Source organism: Nuphar pumila, chromosome 1, assembly GCF_984573655.1.
Source record: "Nuphar pumila chromosome 1, dmNupPumi1.hap1.1, whole genome shotgun sequence".
Taxonomy (NCBI): domain Eukaryota; kingdom Viridiplantae; phylum Streptophyta; class Magnoliopsida; order Nymphaeales; family Nymphaeaceae; genus Nuphar; species Nuphar pumila.
In genome coordinates, this window is record NC_143249.1 from 7,345,154 (window position 1) to 7,359,518 (window position 14,365).

Genomic DNA, 14,365 nt, shown 5'->3' on the forward strand with positions numbered 1-14,365 from the left:
AGCTCCACATCTTGTGAATATAAGAGGAAATGATGCAGCAAGAGTACCCCAACAGTGGTCATGCTCTAGCTTGTGGCTTAGTCAACATTCTTAAGAGTGAGCTACAAATCCTACCTTGGCCTTGGTTGGGTCGATTGGCCTAGGCCTCTTACCTGGCTAGGTTGGGCTAGGTCCCCTGGCTTCACCAAGATTTGCAGGCAGGTTGGACCAAGTTGCAGTAATTCTTGCGACCACCAGAGAAGAAACAGGATCAGAAGATCGGATACGATTACTCCCACAACCAATCCTATGAGAGAGTGAGCTTATCACTCATCTTTCACCTAATTACCTTGATGTTGCCAGTTTAGTTTTGCAGAGTTTGGCTTCTTGGGCTGTTGGGGTGGGCTTACTGCAAGATAATCCTCATGTGTGACCAGGGGGGGCTTGTTTGGTTTCATGGAATTGGGTGGAATTAGAATTTAATTCCATGCGGGTTTTTCTCTGAATTTTGATTAAATTGCATTTCAAGTTCCACCTAATTACACAAATCCAAATTAAACTCATGGGTTCCGTAACTTGGCCAGCTTCCGCGTGAAAAAAAAGAATAACAATTTGACAAAATTTTAGCCTTAATCATATTGATCTAGATTTACTAATATCACTAACTATCAAGTTTTGAATAGCGTAAGAAGCGGTGTCCTGGTGTTTTTTCATGGGTTAGATTCACTTATGATCCATTTGTTTTATTCTCATGAAAAGGAAGGCCCTTTCATGAGAAAAGGCACGGGTTTCTAAAAACTCTTGCTAACATAGCTTTCACAAAAGGCACGTTTGGTGGAAGCCAGAAAGACAGGAAAAGTGATGCAAAAAAAAAAATCCATATGAATTTTCTGACCCTTCCAAATGAAGGAGACTTTTTCTAAAAAGTATACTTTTTTATAGGAAACATTAGTCCATGTGTGTGTGTGTGTGGGGGGGGGGGGGGGGAGTGTGTGTGTGTGAGGGGGGGGAGTGTAAAGTAATGTTTCTTACCAAGAGAAAATTTATATTTACACTCCACATCACCCATATCATCATCACCATCCATCTTACCGCCACTCTCATCCTCCTCTCTCTCATTTTTTTCACTCTGTTTTTCTTATGCTACACAAACAAGTGAAAAACTTTCTTTTGAAAAACTTCTCATATTAAAAACTCTAATAGGGCACGTTTGGAAGAGAGAAACTCTCATAGGAAAATAAAGTTTAGTCCATGAGAGTTTTTGAGATGAGAAGTTTTCCAAAAAAAAGTTTTTTGCTTGTGTGTAGCATCAGAAATACAGGGTGAGAAAATGTGAAAAAATGAGAGAGGAGGAGGAAGGTGGTGGTGAGATGGGTGGTGAGGAGTGTAAAAATAAATTCTCTTGGTAGAAAAAAATCCTCCACCTCCCCCACGAAGGAATGTTTCCTATCAAAAAGCGTACTTTTTAGAAAAACCCTCTTAATAAAAAAAGTTTCTCGTTTGGAATGGTCGGAAAATCCGTACAGATTTTTTCATTTTGCATCACTTGTTATACATCTTTCTCGCTTCCAAACATGCCCTTAGGAAAAACTTTCTTTTTCTACAAGAGTTGCTCTCTCTTTCAAACATGCCCAAAAGGAGGTGTGAATGGATTCTCATGTCACAGGAGGGAAAAGCCAGAGGCTCACAACTGCTAGCATAGACTTTTCCTTCCCTTTGTTTTAGTGTTTGTTCCACCCATGGGCCATAGTGGGAAAGCCCCATCTTTTAGGACAAGATGGACCCTTTTTTTCATGAAAAAGGAGCCTTTAGAGGACATTTGATTGATTCTGTGAACTTCCTGCTCTCCGGGTGGGCCCTTGTCATAATTTTCAGTTCGCCATGCTAGTTCATCACATGGGGGTTCAAAAATGCTATAGATCATGTATGAGGCTGTTGGTCCTTTTTATTTGTGAGTTAATCCAAGGGAAAAACTCCCTCATCGCCAACCGCACATTGGACGGCCTCCTGTTGGTAAAATCATTGAGGGTCCCCTTGCCCATGGGAGAGTACCTTCAGCTCCGACCTTGCGGCAAGAGACACCACCTGTGGGTTTCCAACTTGTGACATCTTGTCAACTTGGTGACATTCACAAATATCCCCTACCAGAAGGGAGAAGCCCTTGAGGGCCATGGGGCATGTTAACCAATGTTGTCATACTTGGTTTCTGAATTGATCCTTAAAAAAAAATCAGAAAATCGTCCTAAATTGGATCATCTTGAATCAGTTTATTTAAAAAATAAATATAAAAAACTTAAAACAAAAAAGTTTAGAAAAGTTCTCTAAAAAAATAAAATAGAGAAATGAAGCAAATAATGACTTAGGTTCAATCAAAATTTGAAATATAAAATTTTCTAAAAACGAAAATAGAGCAATGAAACAAATAATGACTTCGAAGTTCAATCAAATTTTAAAATGTTTATTTAATTCTTAAAAGATGTAATAGAAAATAAATATCATAATTATCACAAATATATAAAAAAAAATGATGATGTGCCATTTTGATTTGAATCGGCCAATTCAAACAGATTTTGATAAGATGATGCTAATTACTATGGGAGGGTGGTGTATGTTCGCCCCCGATGATTCACTGAATCCCACGTCTATGTTTGGAGGGTCCCAAAAAGCACCACGTATATAAGCACATGGGGCTCGTATTCCCGTGTATGTTGACATCACTCAGCATTGGAGAAATGTTCGGTTGCAAAGACTTAAGTACCCTTTCTTGCTATTCTTGTCATAAAATGACGGTTTAAAAAATGACAAAAGCGTTCTTCATTCAAAAAAGGAAAACAAATGGTTCAAAAAAGGACAAATATGTCCTTCATCCAGAAAGTCGAGGATGATGTTGACTCTTCAAAGTCTACACAGCGAAATGAACCTTAGCCGACGATCCGATGGTGATCCGGCGAAACGATGGTGAGCCGGCGATCCGATGGTCATCCGGCGAAACGAACCTGAGCCATCAAAAATGTTTGTTTGAACTTTTCAGCGTCATCTTCTTCTTCTTCCTTCTCCGTAAAACACTGTAAAACTCTCTCTCTCTCTCTCTAGAAATGAAATCAAGGGAGGCAAAGAGTTCCCCCTAGAGAAGGCTATAGACATCAACCCTCTCACTCTCTCTCCCTTCTCTTTCTACTTATGTGCACATCCAGCAGACGATCCTACATTGCTTCATCAAACACCAACTGACCTGCGCACTGACTGTAGCATCGTTCAACTTGATGAGTTGTGGAGCCAGATTCATAGTTTTTGCACTTAAAGAAGGGGGGTTTGGGGGCTCCTCGCAGCGTGGGTAGCATCGTTCAACTTGATGAGTTGTGGAGCCTGATTTAGAGTTTTTGCCCTTACATGAGGGGGGTCCGGGGGCTCTACCCCGGCGCGGTTTTGGGGCCTTGTATAATATTTTTATTTTTTTCTCCTCTTTTAACTATCGAAAAAGAGTAATAAAGCTTTTTGTTTAATCGTGGGGCTCATGTTTCCTTTGATTGTTTCTTGCTCGAGGTTTTCGTAACACCCCTTCCCACGATTTTTCTATTTTTCTGTTTCTTTCCCACGATTTTTTCAATGAATCCCTACAGCGATTTTTAGTGTTGTCGGGTCTCCAATGAGCCCCACAGCGATTTATAGTGTTGCCCGGTCTTCCAACATCGATTTGTAGTATTGTTGAGCCTTCCTGCAACGATTTGTAGTGTTTTCAGGTCTCCAACGAGCCTCACAACGATTTATATTGTTAGCCGGCCTTCCAACAACGATTTGTAGTATTGTCGGACTTTTCTATAGTGATTTGTAGTATTTTCGTGTCTCCAACGAGCCCCACAAGGATTTATAATGTTATCCGGCCTTTCAACAACGATTTGTAGTGTCTTCCATAATTCACTATAGCAATTTATAGTATTTTTGGGTCTCCAACGAGCCCCACAGCGATTTATAGTGTTTTTGGATCTCACTATAGTCATTTGTAGTGTCTTCTGCAAATCGCTATAGCAATTTGTAGTGTTATTCAGTAAACAAACCGCTGTAAATCGCTATCAGAATTAGAACCAACTTGTCAGGGTCATATCTCCCTAACCGGAGGTCATATTCCAAATCCGTAAAAAGTTGTGTCTTTGTTATTGAGTCTAGTTTATTTCTATAAAATTTTAGTGATTTCTATGGTATTTCATTCTCCATTTTAACTAAAAACTAGACCCTATAACCCTATATCTGCATCCGAATGAGAAATTTCTAGTTCGTACTTTAATCAATGGTCATAATCATGATTTATCTGCATCATTTATGACTCATATGCTAAAGTCACATCGTAAAGTAATGGTAGCGCATGCTGCAATGGCTGAAGTAGCCGATAGTATCGACATTGCACCAAGGAAGACATACAATTTGTTTGCCCACTTAGATAGTGGTCGCGATAGGGGTCTAGTTTTTAATTAAAATGGAGAATTAAATGATCATAAAAGTTGCTAAAATTTAACAAAAATAAACTAGATTCAATAACAAAGACACCATTTTCTACGGATTTGAAATATGACCTCCGGTTAGGGAGATATGTCCCTGACAAGTTGGTCCTAATTCAGATAGCGATTTACAACGATTTGCTTACTGAATAACACTACAAATCGCTATAGCGATTTACGGAAGACACTACAAATCACTATAGTGAGATCCAACAACACTATAAATCACTGTGGGGCTCGTTGAAGACCCAAAAACACTACAAATCGCTATAGTGATTTGTGGAATACACTACAAATCGCTGTTGAAAGGCCGGATAACACTATAAATCATTGTGGGGCTCATTGAAGACCTGAAAATACTATAAATCGCTGTAGGAAAGCCCGACAATACTTCAAATCGTTGTTGGAAGGCTAGATACTACTATAAATCATTGTGGGGCTCGTTGGAGACCTGAAAATACTACAAATTGTTGTAGGAAGGCCCCACAATACTACAAATCTCTGTTGGAAGACCGGACAACAATATAAATCGCTGTGAGGCGCATTGGAGACCCGACAACACTAAAAATTGTTGTAGGGAAGTCATTGAAAAAATCGTGGAAAAGAAACAGAAAAAAAAATAGAAAAATCGTGGGAAGGGGTGTTACGAAAACCTCGAGCAAGAAACAATCGAAGGAAACATGAGCCCCACGATTAAACAAAATGCTTTATTGCTCTTTTTCGATAGTTAAAAGAGGAAAAGAAAATAAAAATATTATATAAGGCCCCAAAAAAAATTGGTCCGGGGGGCGCTGCCCCCTGCCCGCGCAACGGGACCCGCGCCGGGGAGGGAGCCCCCGAACCCCCCTTTTGTAAGGGCAAAAACTCTAAATCAGGCTTCATAACTCATCAAGTTGAATGATGCTACCCACGCTGAGAGGAGCCCCCAAACCCCCTCCTGTAAGGGCAAAAACTATGAATCAGGCTCCACAACTCATCAAGTTGAAAGGTGCTACCCACGCTGGGCGGAGCCTCCAAACCCCCTTTTTGCAAGGGAAAAAAACTCTGAATCTGGCTCTATAACTCATCAAGTTGAATGATGCTATCCACGTTGGGAGGAGCCTCCAAACCCCCCTCCTGTAAGGGCAAAAACTCTAAATTAGGCTCCACAACTCATCAAGTTGATTGATGCTACCCACGCTGGGAGGAGCCCTCAGACCCCTCTTCTGTAAGGGTAAAGACTCTGAATCAGGCTCCACAACTCTTCAAGTTGAATGATGCTACCCACGCTAAGAGGAGCCCCCAAACCCCTCTCCTGTAAAGGTAAAAACTATGAATCAGGCTCCACAACTCATCAAATTGAACGATGCTACCCACGCTGGGAGAAGCCCCCAAACCCTCCTCCTATAAGGGTAAAAACTCTGAATCAAGCTCCACAACAGTCAATGTGCAGGTGAGTCGGTGCTTAATGGCGCAATGTAGGATCTTCTGTTGGATGTGCACAGAAGCAGAAAGAGAAGGGAGGGAGAGATTGAGATGGTTGATGTTCATGGCCTCCTCCAGAAAAGATTTCTTTCTCGGATAATCCTGCAGTGCAGAGGCTGAGTCTTAAATAATCATCTTCGGGGCACTTAAGTCTTTACAACCACTCCTTTTCTAGAATCGTCATTTTTTTTTGCATCAATGGAGGAGAGGGTACTTAAGTCTTTGCAATCGCATCAAACTCCAACGCTAATTAATGCTGACAAACATGGGGACACGAGACGCAAATGCTTAAATACGTGGTGCTTTTTGGGACCCCCGAGCATGAGATGCCCTGTTGGGGGGGGGACATATAACCTGCTTCGAATTACTATGGCTCCCATATGACATGAAATATTTTATTTGTAACGATAAGGTTGAATATCATTTTCTCTTTTGTTAGGATTCCAACTACTGTTTTTTTTTTTTTTTACTCAAAGAAACCACCCCAAGATCAGAGACCTGGCCACGGCTTTGCCTGCCTAATATGTTTTAGTTATTCCTGTCATGTGCTTGTCAACATATTCCGTTAGATGATTAATAAAAGATTACTAGTCTCTAGCTGGCTCTCTTCACTCTTCAGGTGAGTATTCAAAGAGAAGAAAACAAACCAAGAATAAAACAAATGAAACATGAGCCAAACATCTCTAGATTAATATGCCAATCTTGGGATCAGTTCCATAAAAGTTTGGCTGCTGTTCATTTATCTTTCAAAACAAGAGACAAAGAAAAACCTTTACTGCACTATTCTTATTTTTCATTTTTTTAAGAGAAATTTTCATAAACACGCTCAAAAGTTTGAATGATAATAAAAAATGCATCAAAGTTTTCAAAATTGTTAAAAACACACCTAAACTTTTTCATGGTTAATAAAAAAAACCTAGGGTTGACTTTCACTAATGTTGCCATTAAATGTGTGCTATATTGCTATTGCCAAAACTTTAGGTGTGTTTTTAAAATTTAAAAAATATATATATTTTTTAAGGGTAAATTGGTTTCTTTATACAGTTAGCTCAACTTAGTTATCATTAACTCAAGTAAAATTGAAGGACTGTTTTTTATTAGCAAAACATAAATTTAGGTGCATTTTTAACAATATCAAATGCTTAAGTGTGGTCCTGATTAGGTAATGTGCAGTAGGTGCTCTTACCAGACAAGCAGAGCCCCCCTTGGTAAAAAAAAAAAGTATTTTTGCTCAACATAGCATGACTGGATGATAGCCCAGCTGAGTTTCGGTCTTGGTCTGACTAGAGCTAGGCCAAACTAGATCCATGATCTGCCCGTTTGCCCCATTAGATAAGGTAACCGGGCTGCATCAGATCCAAACCCACCATGACCTAGGGTCAACATATTTAATAATGTCATTTAACTTTTTGGGTACTCAAGCTAGACAGGACTCAAGGTTTAAAACCAAATCTGACCTAAACCTAGCCGAAGCAGTGGCCCCTTGACTTGGTGCCCACTAGTGGTGCAAAAGGTTCGGAGGAACGCTTGATGAATTAGAACCACATCAGAATCCGGATCAAACCCGATATTATTGAGTTGGTGCCAAATACAAAAATTGATATGTTCGAACTGGATCTGACAAAAAGAGAGAACTAAAAGACAATTCTTATGCGTAAAACATCAGATTTTATCTAGATCCAAATGCCGATCCATCAAAAGTGCTGAAATGAATTCGAATCCATAAAAGCTCACAAATCCGATCTGAATTTACATTTTGATCCTGTTGTAGGATCCAATTCTTAGAATGATATGCCGGATTGGAATCCGATATCTCACATATTGTGGCCCATTTGCAAGTTTGCAACCCTAGCCACCGCTTATTTCACATTGAAATCTATCTCGGAAATTTCATGAAATGAGGTGAAGCAAGTAGTCGACGTAAACCCGGGTCAATCGCTGGGGATGGAGATAGAGGTAGAGGATGGGGTAACTGGGAAGGCTTTTGGCCGGCAGGGAGAGGAGGTCTGGGCCCCCTCCGGCGGACAGGGGTAAATCATCAGGGCAAACAGGGAACGTCGAGGCCGAGAGATCTATCCAAGCAGTAGGGGGACTTGGGACCCCAGTCATGGGCCGGTATAGTGTCTTTTGGACACCTGCGTGGCTCAGCATTTCCAGTGCAGGCAGCTATGGCGTCGCCGGAGAATCCGCGGCCGAGGGTGGTAGTTCCGGCAGGGAGGTATGCAGAACTCCTTGAACCCATGGGTCTCACGGTTCTTGCGGGCTTTCCGGCCAGCTTGGTTGACAAGGGCATGAACTATCGATTCATGATAAAGTCCCTACGGCGTCAATTGGCCGGCCTGAAGAGAATTTCGTTTTCCACATTCAAAGACGGGTTGTTTCTCTTTACGGCAAGGTCTCTGGAACATCTGAGCTGCATAACTCGTAAGGGGGCGTGGAAAGTGGCGGAGCTCACCCTCATGACGAACCCATTGCGGCCGGGAATGCCGATTTAGCTAGAGGTGAATACGGCGGTTCCGATTTGGATCAGACTACCGGAGCTGGCAGTCGAGCTTTGGCCGATGGACGTTTTCTCCGGCATTGCAAAGGCGATTGGGTACAGTGGTAGAAACGTACCACTACACCCGAATGAAAGGACGGGTGCATTACACGCGCGTCTAAAGGTGGAGGTAGGGGTGGCAATTTCTGACACGACCCGCCAACCCGACCCGCCAACCCGCCTCTTAGGCGGGTTCTGGTTGGGCTTAAGCCAAACCGTTTAATAAACGGGTCGACCCGTGTAACCCGTTTATTAAACAGGTCGGGTTCGGGTTGGGGGTATGCCAACCCGCCAACCCGGCTGACCCGTTTAATAAACGGGTTAGGCGGGTGGGTCAACCCGCCAACCCGTCTGCCCGACCCGTCGACCCGTCAACCCGCCAACCCGACCCGTCAACCCATCAACCCGACCCGCCAACCTGAAAACCCATTTACCCGACCCAACCCATTTATTAAATGGGTTGGCGGGTCGTGTCGGGTTACCCGTTTATTAAACGGGTCGGGTTCGTGTTTGCCACAGCTGACCCGTTTAATAAACGGGTCGGGTTCGGGTTGAGGTATGCTGACACGCCAACCCGCCAACCCGACCCGATTGCCACCCCTAGGTGGAGGTTTCGCTCGTCTTTCGCCCAGCGGCATCTGTGGACCTTGATGTGGAAGGGAGATCTACGATCGTTTAGGAGATCCTTTATGGAAATTGTTAGGAAAGTTTTAAAATTGGTGATTTCTTTCCACCAAAAGTGCTTTAAAAGGTTTAGTCCCATATCTAAGAGAAACCAGTTCTTCTAGTGGTTTAAATATAGGCTTTGTTCTCTATTCTTTACTTTGATAAGCCTTGAGTCTTTGGGTGGCTTGCGGATGTTGCTTGCATGTGTGCGCAAAGGTGCTTGAGGCGCAATGTAACGTTTTGATAGCGTACTTTACACTTCGCACACTCGCAGCAGTGCGAGGTGAAAATGTCTGTTTTGACTTTTCGGTTTTGAGTTTTCTGGCCCTTTAAAAGGCTTTAAGTTGTATGTATATCGAGTTAATGTTGCATTGTGACTGTTGGACTGTTTTGAAGGCTTTGATTGACAGTCAAAGGTGAGTGACCGTTCAGCTACATTTTCATCATATTTTCAAACCGTCAGATTTATGGCCATTAATCTCATTTATCGCAAAACGTTTTGGCCTCTCTAAAAGTCTATAAATATTTTCTATTTTCGTCTTTTGAACACACAAGAATATTCTGACTCTCCAATCTTCTTCTTTCTTCTTCTCCAATCTATTTTTGTCTTTTGAACACACAAGAATTTGATTTTTCCTCCCTATTATCCAGCGAAAGCCTGTGACAGGGTGGGTGGCAGTTTATCCAAAGCTTCCTCAGAGTATATTTGGGTTCGTCGAAGAGTGGATTTCTTTGATCATGTGCATTTCTACGGAGAGATTGTTGTGATCATCAATGCGGCGGCCGGAGAGACCCTCGGGAGTGAGCGGGGTATCTGCCAAGAGGACCCCCATGTCCCCCTATCTATTCCTTTTGGCAATGGAACAGTTGACCAAATCTGGATGGACAATATGTTATCGAGAGCGTCGAGATTGGTACTCATAAAAGCCGAAGCAGGTTATATATGTTCCCCCCTCCGACAAACAGGGGAGTTAGCTACATTTCATGTTCGGGGGTCCCAAAGAGCACCATGTATGTAAGCATGTGCGTCTCGTATCCTCATGTTTGTCAACATTAATTAGCGTTGAAGTTTGATGCGATTGCAAAGACTTAAGTACCCTCTCCTCCATTGGTGCCAAAAAAAATAACGATTCTTGAAAAAGAGTTGTTGTAAAGACTAAAGTGCCCCGAAGTTGATTATTTAAGACCCAGTCTCTGCACTGCAGGATTATCCGAGAAAGAAATCTCCCCTGGAGGAGGTCATGAACATCAACCCTCTCACTCTCACTCTCCCTTCTATTTCTGCTTCTGTGCACATCCAGTAGAAGATCCTACATTGCTCCATCAAACACCGACTAACCTACACATTGATTGTTGTGGAGCCTGATTCAGAGTTTTTACCCTTACAAGAGGAGGGTTTGGGGCTCATCCCAGCGTGGGTAGCATCATTCAACTAAATGAGTTGTAGATCCTGATTCAGAGTTTTTACCCTTACAGGAGAGGGGTCTGAGGGCTCCTCCCAGCGTGGGTAGCATCATTCAACTAAATGAGTTGTAGATCCTGGTTCAGAGTTTTTACCCTTACAGGATAGGGGTCTGGGAGCTCCTCCCAGTGTGGGTAGCATCATTCAACTTAAAGAGTTGTGGAGTCTGATTCAGAGTTTTTACCCTTACAAAAAGGGGGGTCTGAGGGCTCCTTCTAGCGTGGGTAGCATCATTCAACTTGAAGAATTTTGGAGTCTGATTCAGAGTTTTTACCCTTACAAAAGGAGGGTCTGAAAGCTCCTCCCAGCGTGGGTAGCATCATTCAACTAAATGAGTTGTAGATCCTGATTCAGAATTTTTACCCTTACAGAAGAGGGGTCTGGGGGCTCCTCCCAGCGTCGGTAGCATCATTCAACTTGAAGAGTTGTGGAGTCTGATTCGGAGTTTTTACCCTTACAGAAATGGGGGTTTGAGGGCTCCTCCCAACATGGGTAACATCATTCAACTTGAAGAGTTGTGGAGTCTGATTCAGAGTTTTTACCCTTACAGATGGGGGTCTGAGGGCTCCTCCCAGCGTGGGTAGCATCATTCAACTTGATGAGTTATGGAGCTTGATTTAGAGTTATTACCCTTATAGGAGGAGGGTTTGGGGCTCCTCCCAGCGTGGGTAGCATCATTCAACTAAATGAGTTGTGGATCCTGATTCAGAGTTTTTACCCTTACAGAAGAGGGGTCTGAGGCTCCTCCCAGCATGGGTAGCATCATTCAACTTGAAGAGTTGTGGGGCCTGATTTAGAGTTTTTACCCTTACATAAGGGGGGTCTGAGGGATCCTCTCAGCGTGGGTAGCATAATTCAACTTGATGAGTTGTCGAGCTTGATTCTGAGTTTTTGCCCTTACAGGAGGAAGGTTTGGGGGCTCCTCTTAGTGTGGATAGCAGCATTCAACTTGATTCGTTGTGGAGCCTGATTCAGAGTTTTTGCCCTTACAGGAGAAGGGTTTGAAGGCTCCTCTGAGCGTGGGTAGCATCGTTCAACTTGATTTGTTGTGGAGCCTGATTTGGAGTTTTTGCCCTTACAGGAGGGGGGTCCGGGGGCTCCCCCCCCGTCACGGGTCCCGGATGTCGTGGTCAAAAAATGCACAGAGTGTCGTGGTGAGAAAGACATATGTTTGTTTCAAGCAAGGTTGGAAGAAATCAATGGAAAATTCAACAAGGAGCATGCCATAATCAAGATGTGGATGTCAAGCGAGAATGGTGTTGTGCAACTCAAATAACATAAAATAATAAGGGTCTGGTTTTTAGTTAAAATGGGGAATGAAATGATAATAGAAATCGCTTAAATATTACAAGAATAAACTAGACTCAATAACAAAGACACCACTTTTTACGGATTTGGAATATGACCTCTGGTTAGTGAGATATGACCTGACAAGTTGGTCCTAATTCGGGTAGCGATTTACAACGATTTGCTTACTGAATAACACTACAAATCGCTATAGTGATTTGCGAAAGACACTACAAATCGCTATAGTGATTTGCGAAAGACACTACAAATCGCTATAGTGAGATTCAAAAACACTATAAATAGCTATAGCGATTTGCGGAAAGACACTACAAATCGCTATAGTGAGATCCAAAAACACTATAAATTGATATAGCGATTTGCGGAAAACACTACAAATCGCTGTTGAAAAGTCGGATAACACTATAAATCGTTGTGGGGCTCATTGAAGACCCGAAAATAATATAAATTGTTGTAGGAAAGCCCGATAATACTACAAATCGTTGTTGGAAGCCCTTAAAAAAATTTGGTCCGGAGGGCGCTGCCCCCCGAGCCCCCCGCCAGGGGTGGCCCCCCTGGACCCCCGTCCGCTGACCACGCAGCGGGATCCGCGCCGGGGGGGACCCCCCGGACCCCTCTACTGTAAGGGCAAAAACTCTAAATCAGGCTCCACAACTCATCAAGTTGTATGATGTTACCCACGCTGGGAGGAGCCCCCAAACCCCCTCCTGTAAGGGCAAAAACTATGAATCAGGCTCTACAACTCATCAAGTTGAACGATGCTACAGTCAATGTGCAGGTCAGTCGGTGTTTAATAGAGCAATGTAGGATCGTCTGTTGGATGTGCACAAAAGTAGAGAGAGAAGAGAGAGAGAGGGTTGATGTTTATGGCCTTTTCCAGGGGGAACTTTTTGCCTCCCTTGATTTCTTCTCTACAGAGAGAGAGGGTTTTACAGTGTTTTACGGAGAAGGAAGAAGAAGAAGATGGCGATGAAAAGTTCAAACGGATATTTTTTGATGGCTCAGGTTTGTTTCGTCGGATGACCATCGGATTGCCGGCTCACCATTGGATCGTCGACTCACGATCGTTTCGCCGGATCACCATCGGCAAAACGATTAAGGTTCGTTTCACTCTGAAGGCTTTGAAGAGTCAACATCATCCTCGACTTTTTGGATGGAGTACATGTTTGTCCTTTTTTTTGAACTGTTTGTTTTTTCTTTTTTGAATGAAGGGCATTTTTATAATTTTCTCAAACCATCGCTTTATGAGAAGAATAGCAAAAAAGGGTACTTAAGTCTTTGCAACCACACCAGACTCCAATGCAAAGTTATGTCAACATACACAAAAATACGAGCCCCATGTGCTTGTATACGTGGTGCTCATTCAGACCCCCGAACACAGACGTGGGATTCAGTGAATCATCGGGGGAGAACATACACCACCCTCCCTCCTTTCGGCAGTTTTGGAGGAGTTGTTTCAAAATCCCGATATCTATCATCAACAACATGGAGAGTAATGAAAAGATTCTTATGGAAAGATGATGACCATCATAAGCATGCTCACCTCCTTGAGTGGAAAACAGTATGTAAACCGGTTTTGGAAGGATGTCTAGGGATCAAAAGATTGGAGGAAGACAATAAGGCTGGCCTTGCAAAGCTGCCGTTGAGAATATATCAACATCCATCCAGTCCATGGTCCAGTTTGGTGAGGGCGGAGTATTTTTCCAAGGAATCCTTTTTGGAAGGATGTTAGTATCTTGTGGATGGAAGGTGGTGCGCAGTGGAGCCCAAGAGCTGCTGAAGGGAGTGCAGTGGCAGGTTGGAGATGGTAAGTCCATTGACTTCTGGTGCAAGTCATGGTTGAGTTCAGAACCAGCAGGTTAGCCCGAAGATGTAGATATGCGATGATAGAGTCCGCCTTCCCCCATGGGTGGTGCACCGTACGTGAAGTTGAAAACCAGGTGTGGAGATCCAACGCCGGGGATGAGCTGTGGTGGACCGGCCAGCAAGGCTTCTCTCAACGAGCTGTTTGGGAGACTACGAGCTAAATTACGTTCTATTAGTTTTTAATTAGGTAAATCCCATCAATAATGAGCAAATTACGTAATTTTAGAGGAAATAAAAAAAAGAATAAATTCAATAAAACGAGTAAAAAAACAAATGGACTCTTTTCTTGCAATTTTGGTTAACCATTTTCCAATATATTCACAATATACTCATTTTCTGCAACAAAGTTATGATATGCTCTATATATCATGATTGTATTTCTGTTTTTAACTCTTTAACGATCGAAATATTGGATTTTTTGGCAGTATTTCATTAAATATTACTCCAATATTTCTTAATGTTTTTGAAAAACATATATTTTTCCAATATTACAATTTTGATGTTTCCCCAACAATACCACCTACTAACCCCAGCTTGCCTATCAAAAATAAATTATCAAATAAATGAAATAAATTAAACTACCAAATACAC